A 9,406-nucleotide genomic window follows, 5' to 3' on the forward strand; every position below is an offset into this window, starting at 1 on the left:
CGGGCCGGCGCGCGGGCAGGACGGCGATGTGGGCGCGGCGGCGCGGGCCATTGGTGGCGTGACACGTGGCGGCAGGGTGGAGACGGACACGTCCGGCCCGGGGAAAATTGTCCGGTGGCGGCGCGTGGAGTGGATCTAGGGTTTCGTCCGTGAGTTGAAATGGGGGGCTCTATATATAGAGGTGGAGGGAGCTAGGAGAGTCCAAATGAGGTGCGGTTTTCGGCCACGTGATCGTGATCGAACGCTCTAGATGATGGAGAGGGTTTTGGTGAGTTTTGGGCCAACTTGGAGGGGTGTTGGGATGCAACACACACAAGGCCTTCTCGGTCCCTCGGTTAACCGTTGGAGTATCAAACGAAGTCCAAATGGTACGAAACTTGACAGGCGGTCTACCAGTAGTAAACCAAGGCCGCTTGGCAAGTCTCGGTCCAATCCGGAAATGTTTAATCCCCACACACGAAAGAAAGGTAGAAATGACCACCGGAGGTGAACGAAGCGCCGGAATGCAAAACGGACAACGGGGAAAATGCTCGAATGCATGAGACGAACACGCATGCAAATGCAATGCACATGATGACATGATATGAGATGCATGACAACGATAACAACACATGGAGACAAAAATCTGAACCCGAGAAAATAAAATAACTTAACGCCGGAAAGGGCAAGAGTTGGAGTACATATTGGGTAAATCATATCCGGGGTGTTACAACACTCCACCACTACGAGAGGATCTCGTCCCGAGATCTAGGGCTGAAAGAACGCCGGGTACTCTGAACGGAGGTGATCCTCGTGTTCCCAGGTAGCTTCACGGTCGGAATGGTGTGACCACTTGACTTTGAGGAATTTGATTGACTTGTTTCGAGTCTTGCGTTCAGTCTCTTCGAGAATAGCAACGGGGTGCTCACGGTAAGAGAGATCTTCTTGGAGCTCAATGTCCTCGAAGTTGACGGTGCGGTCAGGAGTCTTGAAGCACTTTCGGAGCTGAGGGACATGGAACACATCATGAACATTTGCAAAGTTTGAAGGAAGCTTGAGTTGATAGGCGAGATCGCCTCTCTTGCTGACGATCTTGAAAGGTCCCACGTATCTGGGGGGAAGCTTCCCTTTGATACTGAAGTGACGAGTACCTTTCATTGGAGAGACACGGAGGTAAACATGATCTCCTATCTCAAAAGCCAAATCACGGTGCTTACTGTCATAGTAGCTCTTCTGGCGCGATTGGGCTGCTTCGAGGTTATCTCGAATGACTTTGCACATTTCCTCTGCCTCTGTGATTAAGTCATTACCCAAAAGCTGACGTTCACCGGTTTCAGACCAGTTGAGAGGGGTACGGCACTTCCTGCCATATAGAATTTCAAATGGGGCCTTGCCCGAGCTTGCTTGAAAACTGTTGTTGTAGGAGAATTCAGCATATGGAAGACAATCCTCCCACTTCATGCCGAAGGAGATCACACAAGCCCTGAGCATATCTTCAAGAATCTGGTTGACACGCTCGACTTGACCGCTAGTTTGAGGATGGAAAGTTGTGCTGAAGCGGATGTTGGTGCCCATGGCCTTCTGAAAAGAATCCCAAAACTTGGAGGTAAAGATGCTGCCACGGTCTGAAGAGATCACTTGAGGAATACCGTGCAGAGAGACAATTCGAGAGGTATAGAGTTCCGCCAATTGAGCTGCAGTGATTGACTCTTTGATAGGCAGAAAGTGAGCCACTTTGGTGAGTTTGTCGATGACAACGAATATAGCATCATTGCCACGCTTGGACTTTGGAAACCCAGTCACGAAGTCCATCTCAATGTGGTCAAACTTCCATTCTGGAATGGCAAGAGGTTGGAGGAGACCAGCTAGCCTTTGGTGTTCTGCCTTCACTCTTCTGCAGACATCACACTCATTCACGAATTGAGCAATCTCTCACTTCATTCGAGTCCACCAACAAGCCTGCTTGAGGTCCTGATACATCTTGTGCTCCCAGGGTGGATGGAGAGGAGAGAATTGTGAGCCTCGTTCATGATCACTTTACGAAGGTCACCTTTGGGCACAACAATACGATCCTCGAAGAAGAGAGTATCCTTGTCATTAAGGCGGTAGCACTTGTACTTGGGTTGACTCTTGGCAATCTCAATCTTCACCTTCTTCACCATAGCATCAAGAAGCTGAGCTTGGCGAATTTGGTCTTCCAAGGTAGGAGAGACTTGAAGGTTGGCGAGGAAACCTTGAGGAACAACTTGCAGATTAAGTTTGCGGAAAGCTTCACAAAGCTTGGGTTGATAAGGCTTGAGAATCAGACTGTTGCAATAAGCCTTCCTGCTCAATGCTTCAGCAATCACATTAGCCTTGCCTGGAGTATACTCGATACTCAGATTATACTCTTGAATCATTTCGACCCATCGAGTTTGCCTGAGGTTGAGATTAGGCTGAGTGAAGATGTACTTGAGACTCTTGTGGTCAGTGAAGATGTCCACTTTCGTTCCCAATAAGAGATGTCTCCAAGTCAAAAGAGCATGCACAACTGCCGCCAACTCGAGATCATGAGTGGGGTAGTTCTTCTCGTTAGGCTTCAACTGGCGAGAGGTATAAGCAACAACTTTCTTCTCTTGCATCAATACTGCGCCAAGACCTTGGAGAGAGGCATCACAAAAGACCTCGTACGGCTTGGATTCATCAGGCGGAGTGAGAACTGGAGCAGTGATCAATTTCTCTTTCAAAGTGTTGAAAGCAATGTCACACTCCGGAGACCAAACGTACTTGACGTGCTTCTGGAGAAGATTTGAGAGAGGCTTCGCGATCTTAGAAAAGTTTTCAACGAATCTTCGACAGTAGCTTGCAAGACCGAGGAAGCTACGGAGTTGCTTCACGTTCTGAGGAGGTTCCCAATTCACAATTGTAGACACCTTCTCAGGATTCACCGCAATGCCCTTGGTAGAGATGATATGACCAAGATAAAGAACCTCATCGAGCCAAAATTCGCACTTGGAGAACTTGGCGTAGAACTGGTGTTCCCTGAGCTTATCGAGTACCAAACGCAAGTGCTTGGCATGATCTTCCTTGTTCTTCGAGAAAACCGGGATGTCGTCGAGATAGACCAAAACAAAGTCATTGGTGTAGGCGTTGAAGATGAAGTTCATCATGCGAGAGAAAGTCGGAGGAGCGTTGACGAGGCCAAAAGAAATGACAGTGTATTCATATGAACCGTAGCTTGTCCTGAAAGCCGTCTTGGGAATATCTTGCTCACGGATTCGAATCTGATGATAACCCATACGGAGATCAAGCTTGGAGAATACTTGGGCACCTTTGAGTTGTTCAAACAGCTCATTGATGTTGGGAAGTGGGTATTTGTTCTTGATGGTCTTCTTGTTCAATGGACGGTAATCAACACAAAGTCGGTCTGTTCCATCCTTCTTCTTCACAAAAAGAACACCACAACCCCACGGAGAAGAACTAGGCCGGATGAGACCCATTCTCTCTTGAACATCGAGTTGCTTCTTCAGCTCCTTCAACTCTTCAGGTCCGAGCTTGTAAGGACGCTTGCACACAGGTTCCGTACCAGGCTCAAGATCGATGACAAATTCAACTGGCCGGTGCGGAGGCATTCCTGGAAGCTCTTCTGGAAAGACATCTTGATATTCGCAAACGACTGGAATTTGCGAGATAGCATCCAGTTCACCCTTCTCATTGAGAGAAAATAGACGGATGGTATCATCACGAGCGGCAAAGACAATTACATCCTCAGATGAATGAGTCAATTGAATCTGCCTGGCTGCACAATCAAGATGCGCCTTGTGCTTAGAAAGCCAATCCATCCCGAGAATAAGATCAATATCCGAGTTACCAAGAACCACCAGAGAAGAAAGAAACTAGTAGTCGCCCAACGTGATAGAGATATCGGTAGCAACCAAACTAGAAGTCAAAAGCTTGCCGGGAGAAACAACTTGCATGACTTTGGGCATGATCTCAGTATCAACATTGTGCTTCAATGCAAAAGGGCATGACAAGAAAGAATGCGATGCACCAGTATCAAAAAGTACTTTTGCAGGAGCATCGTTAATAGGAAGGTTACCCATGATGACATCTGACGAATCCTCTGCCTGAGCTGCATTCAGCAGGTTGACCTTGGCGTGCTTGGGGTTATGCTTGACCACAGCTGTACTTGCCGATATCACAGGAGGAGGAGGAGGAAGACGCCTCTGATTGAAGCACTTATTGGCATAGTGACCCTTCTGTTGGCACTTGTTGCACGTGACCTCTGAAAGCGGACGGTGATACGGAGCACTTGATCTTGGAGCTTGAGACGAAGTCTTGTTCTGAAAGCCTGGGTTGGGTGGGTGGGAAGATCCACTGCCACCTTTGCTCTTATGATACGGCTGATGAAACGAAGGAGGAGGAAGCCAAAACTTCTGCTGCTTGGCCACTTGAGTAGAGGAAGACGGAGTAGTGTCTCTGACTCGCTTCTTGGAAGCATCACACCTCAGTTGAGCGGCCTCTTGCTTCAATGCCATGTTGTAGAACTCATCATACCTCAAGGGCTCAAAGAGAACAAGAGCTAGCTGGATTTCTTCTCTGAGACCACCCCTGAACTGGTATATCATGCTCTTCTCATCAGGGACGTCCTGCTTGGCAAAGCGGGCGAGCTTCTAGAACAACTTGTTATAGTCATAGACAGACAAAGAGCCTTGCTTCAGGTTGCGGAATTCCTCACGCTTGCTTTCAACCACGCTCTGAGGGATATGATGAGCTTTGAAGTCTTGACGGAATTCATCCCAGGTAATCGCACGTCCACCTCTGAAATCCTTGTACTGCTGGAACCATTCTGCAGCTTGATCTTTGAGTTGGAAGGATGCGAACTTGACAAAGTCCTCAGGCCTGACAATACTGCACTCGAAATGCTTGCACAGATCCACGAGCCAATCGTCAGCATCAGTTGCCTCAACACAATTGCTGAAAGTCTTTGGCCCGTTAGCAAGGAACTGGTTGAGTGTAGCAAAGTGATTCTGATTGTTGCCTTGGTTGCCTTGGTTGCCTTGATTCGCTTGATTGCGCTCTTGAAGAATTTGCATGATCAACTGTGTGTTTGCATTGGTTGCGGCCATCACAGCTTGCCATGCCTCCGAAGGAGGGGGGATGCCGGATCTTGATTCTGATTCTGATTGGTGCTCTTAGCGAGAGCCATCCTGAAGAGGTTGACCACCGTTAGCACATTGACAGATAAAATGAAGCTGAATCCAACGGAATGAAAATTGCAACATAAAGTCTTCACATCCGAACAAAATGAACGAATCCATTCCTCTTGAAATGGTCACATATCCATAAATTGAGAAGCCACTTAGAATTTAGGTATAGAAATAAATCAACAAGGTACGGATCAAGAACGAATACTCGGTAAGAAATCCCAATCTCAAACCAAATATCCGTGGAAGAAGAACTAGAGCTACGAGAATTCCCACCTATGAAACTCCCGAACCTTTCCGGTTATGCAATCAGGTGTTGGGGATACAGGGGAAGCATAATATCTCACCCAAATCTAGCAAATCCTACATCCAGCTATATCCATCCTTCAACAAATAACCGAGAAAAACTTCGGAAACCGTCTACCTCAACCTTCGAAAAGCATCCGTTATACAAGTTATGGCGATACTCCCGAACTCCCGCCCCAGTACTGGATGGCGTCGAGGTTATCTCACCAAGGAACTGCATAAAAGAGATTTTCGATGTCGGCATACTAAACTCAGTTATTCCAGAACTGCAACGATAAAATTGTGACGACAACACCTCGGAGCTTAACTCCCCGGGACACTTCCACAAAACCCCTAACAGGAGGCACCAAGACAATGTTCTCATCACAAAACCATCGGAACGATTCCAAGATACCCGCGTGACCCTAAAATTTTTTTAGTGAAATTTGAGAAGAGAAGAGTCAAAACTCTACGTCAGGATGCCTTACCAGAGCGATGAGGAGACTAGGGAGTAAAAAGAATTACTAAACTCTCCGATATATAATTCCTAAATGACTCAAAACATTTTTCTAGACTCAACTCGGCCGCTAAAACGATCAAGCAATGGGGCTCCTAAGGTCGGGGAAGGCTCTGATTACCAACTTGTAACACCCTCGATGCGGCTATATCTCCCACGTGTCGAGGCACGACTTAGAGGCATAACCGCATTGAAAGCAATGTCGGAAATTAGGCAATCATCACAACATCCCATGTAATATAGATAATAAAAGGGGAGATACATAGTTGGCTTACACTCGCCACGTCAATCAAGTACATAAATAGCATTACAACATTCAAACACTCATGGCCCGACTACGGCGCCAAAATAAAAGATAACCCAACATGCGACATGGTCCCGATCACCCCAACTGGGCACCACTACTGATCATCAGGGAAAGACACGTAGTATCGGCGTGAGTCCTCGTCGAACTCCCACTTGAGCTCAAGCGCGTCATCTGGAACGGAGTCATCAGGCCCTGCATCTGGTTTGGAAGTAATCTGTGAGCCACAGGGACTCAGCAATCTCGCACCCTCGCGATCAAGACTATTTAAGCTTATGGGTAAGGCAAGGTGAAATATGTGGAGCTGCAGCAAGTGACTAGCATATATGGTGGTTATCCTGTTCACAAAAGAGAGCGAGAAGAGGAGGCAAAGCGCGAACGAGAAACTAGAGAACAACCTGCGCAAGCATTACTCCAACACCGTGTTCACTTCCCGGACTCCGCCGAGAAGAGACCATCACGGTAACTCACACTGTTGATTCATTTTAATTAAATTAAGGTTCAAGTTATCTACAACCGGACATTAAAAAATTCCCATCTGCCCATAACCGCGGGCACGGCTTCCGAAAGTTCAAACCCCTGCAGGGGAGTCCCAACTTAGCCCATGACAAGCGCTCACGGTCAACGAAGGAATAGACCTCCTCCCGAGACATTCCGATCAGATTCGGTATCTCGGTTCTTCAAGACACTTCGACAAGTTAAAACAAATCCAGCAACACCGCCCGAATGTGCCGACAAATCCCGATAGGAGCTGCACATATCTCTTTCTCAGGGCACACTCAGATAGGTCAAGCTACGAGTAAAACCAACCCTCGAGTTTCCCCGAGGTGGCCCCGCAGGCTGCCTGGTTCGGACCAACACTCAGAGGAGCACTGGGCCGGGGGGGTTTAAATAAGATGACCCTCGGGCTCCGGAAACCCAAGGAAAAAGAGGCTAGGTGGCAAATGGTAAAACCAAGGTTGGGCATTGCTGGAAAAACTTTAATCAAGGCGAACTATCAAGGGGTTCCCATTATCACCCAACCGCGTAAGGAACGCAAAATCCGGGAACATAACACCGATATGACAGAAACTAGGGCGGCAAGAGTGTAACAAAACACTAGGAGAGAGGCCGAGCCTTACACCCTTTACCAAGTATATAGATGCATTAAGATAACAAGATAATGTAATGATATCCCAACAAGTAAATAATGTTCCAACAAGGAACGGCCTCCAATCTTCACCTGCAACTATCAACGCTATAAGAGGGGCTGAGCAAAGCGGTAACATAGCCAATCAACGGTTTGCTAGGACATGGTGGGTTAGAGGTTTGACATGGCAATTTGGTAGGCGTGATAAGAAAGTGGTAGGCATCGTAGCATAGGCATAGCAAAAGAGCGAGCATCTAGCAAAGCAAAGATAGTAGTGATTTCGAGGGTATGACCATCTTGCCTACAAAGTTGTCAGAGTTGACTGGATCCTCGAAAGCAAACTCAACGGGCTCCTCGTTAGCGAACTCGTCTCCCGGCTCTATCCAAGCAAGACAAACAAGTAAACGTAGCACAATCAACCACGTGCAAAGCTCAAACAATATGATGCAAGGATGGTATGCTATGCGGAATGCAATATGTGATGCATATGCAAGATTTGACAAGGAATGCATGAACCCGGCCTCAACTTGGAAATCCAAGTGTGCCACTAGAAAGATGAGATGAAATCGCTTGAAAACGATATAAAGAACGCCGGAATCGGAGTTACGGTTTGGAAATGGCAAGCAAATCAAATATGGCCACATTCTGCGATTTACAGCAAGTAGCCATCTAAATGCAACAAGATGAACATGCTACAGCACCCAAACATGGCAACAAAATACATGGCAGGAATCCATTCATGATGCTTAACAAAAGTCTAGCACTGAGCTACGGCTAATTCATCCATTAACAGGTTCAAACAAGCATGGCAAAAATGCATTTGACAAACAGATCTCAGACTTAGTGAAATTAACACTTGTCTGGAATTTCTGATCAGATAGCACTCTTTGGAGCATGCAAACAATATGCTACAGGACCTGAACATAGAAAAATAAAGCATGGCATGGAGCTACTCAAAGAGCTTAACAAAAGTCCCTTAGTGACCTTGATCCAAAAGGGATCAGAAAATACAATTGCAAGCATGTGAACATGGCAAAAACATAATCAGTTCTCAGACTTAGTGAAAACTGGAGCATGCTGAAACAGATATCAAGTAGGCATGTTTACGAGCTCCATGCACTCACTACAGAGCAAGTCATGATAAACTAAGCATACACCCATCAAGAATACACAAAATACAAGCTAGGCATGGCAAGAACAATAACATAGCATGCACGGATCAACTACAACCTCCTCGGCAAAATCGCTAACAAGTAGACAATCTGCCCAGATTCACGAAATAGCAAAAGTAGAGCTTGATTGACTCAAGCTAGGGTGCTCCATAATTGCAAACAAAGACATGGATGGATAGAGCACTACAAGATTAACAAAACATCCTTACTGATCATCCTCAAAAGAGGCACGGATCATTAGGAAACAACATGAACATATGGCCATATGAGATAAACAGGTCAAAGACTTAGTGGAAATGCTAAGTCCCTGAAATCAGCATTACCAAGTGCCTCACTTTGCAAGCTTGTGCTAGTCACCACACACATCACAGAAATACATGGGTTGCACCTCTGGAAAGATGGAAAAACCCTTAACAAAACATATGTAGAGCTCAGGGGCATATCATGCACACAACAATCATGGCAAAAATAACAAATATCTAATTGGAGCAGCAGATCTGACAATTATCTCAAATAGCACTCTTCTAACAGAATTTCGGGCATCAAGATGAACTCAAATGAAAATGATGCTATATGCCCAAAACGGAGCTACTGATGCAAAGTTACGATGCGATGAACAGGAGCAAATAATTAGGGTTTCGAGGCAAAAGTCAACCCAAACGGGATCTCAGATCCAGATCCGGGGCACGCGGTTCGAGGTTCGTCCTCGCCGGAGATGGAGCTCGCCGGAGTCGAACTTGGCGCGGAGGAGGGGCTCGCCGGTCGATGGTGGTGGCCGCGGGCGCGCGGGACGGCGAGGTGCGGCCGGTGGAGGGAGGAGCTGGCCGCGGCGGC

The sequence above is a fragment of the Triticum dicoccoides genome, chromosome 1A, assembly GCF_002162155.2.
Source record: "Triticum dicoccoides isolate Atlit2015 ecotype Zavitan chromosome 1A, WEW_v2.0, whole genome shotgun sequence".
NCBI lineage: Eukaryota > Viridiplantae > Streptophyta > Magnoliopsida > Poales > Poaceae > Triticum > Triticum dicoccoides.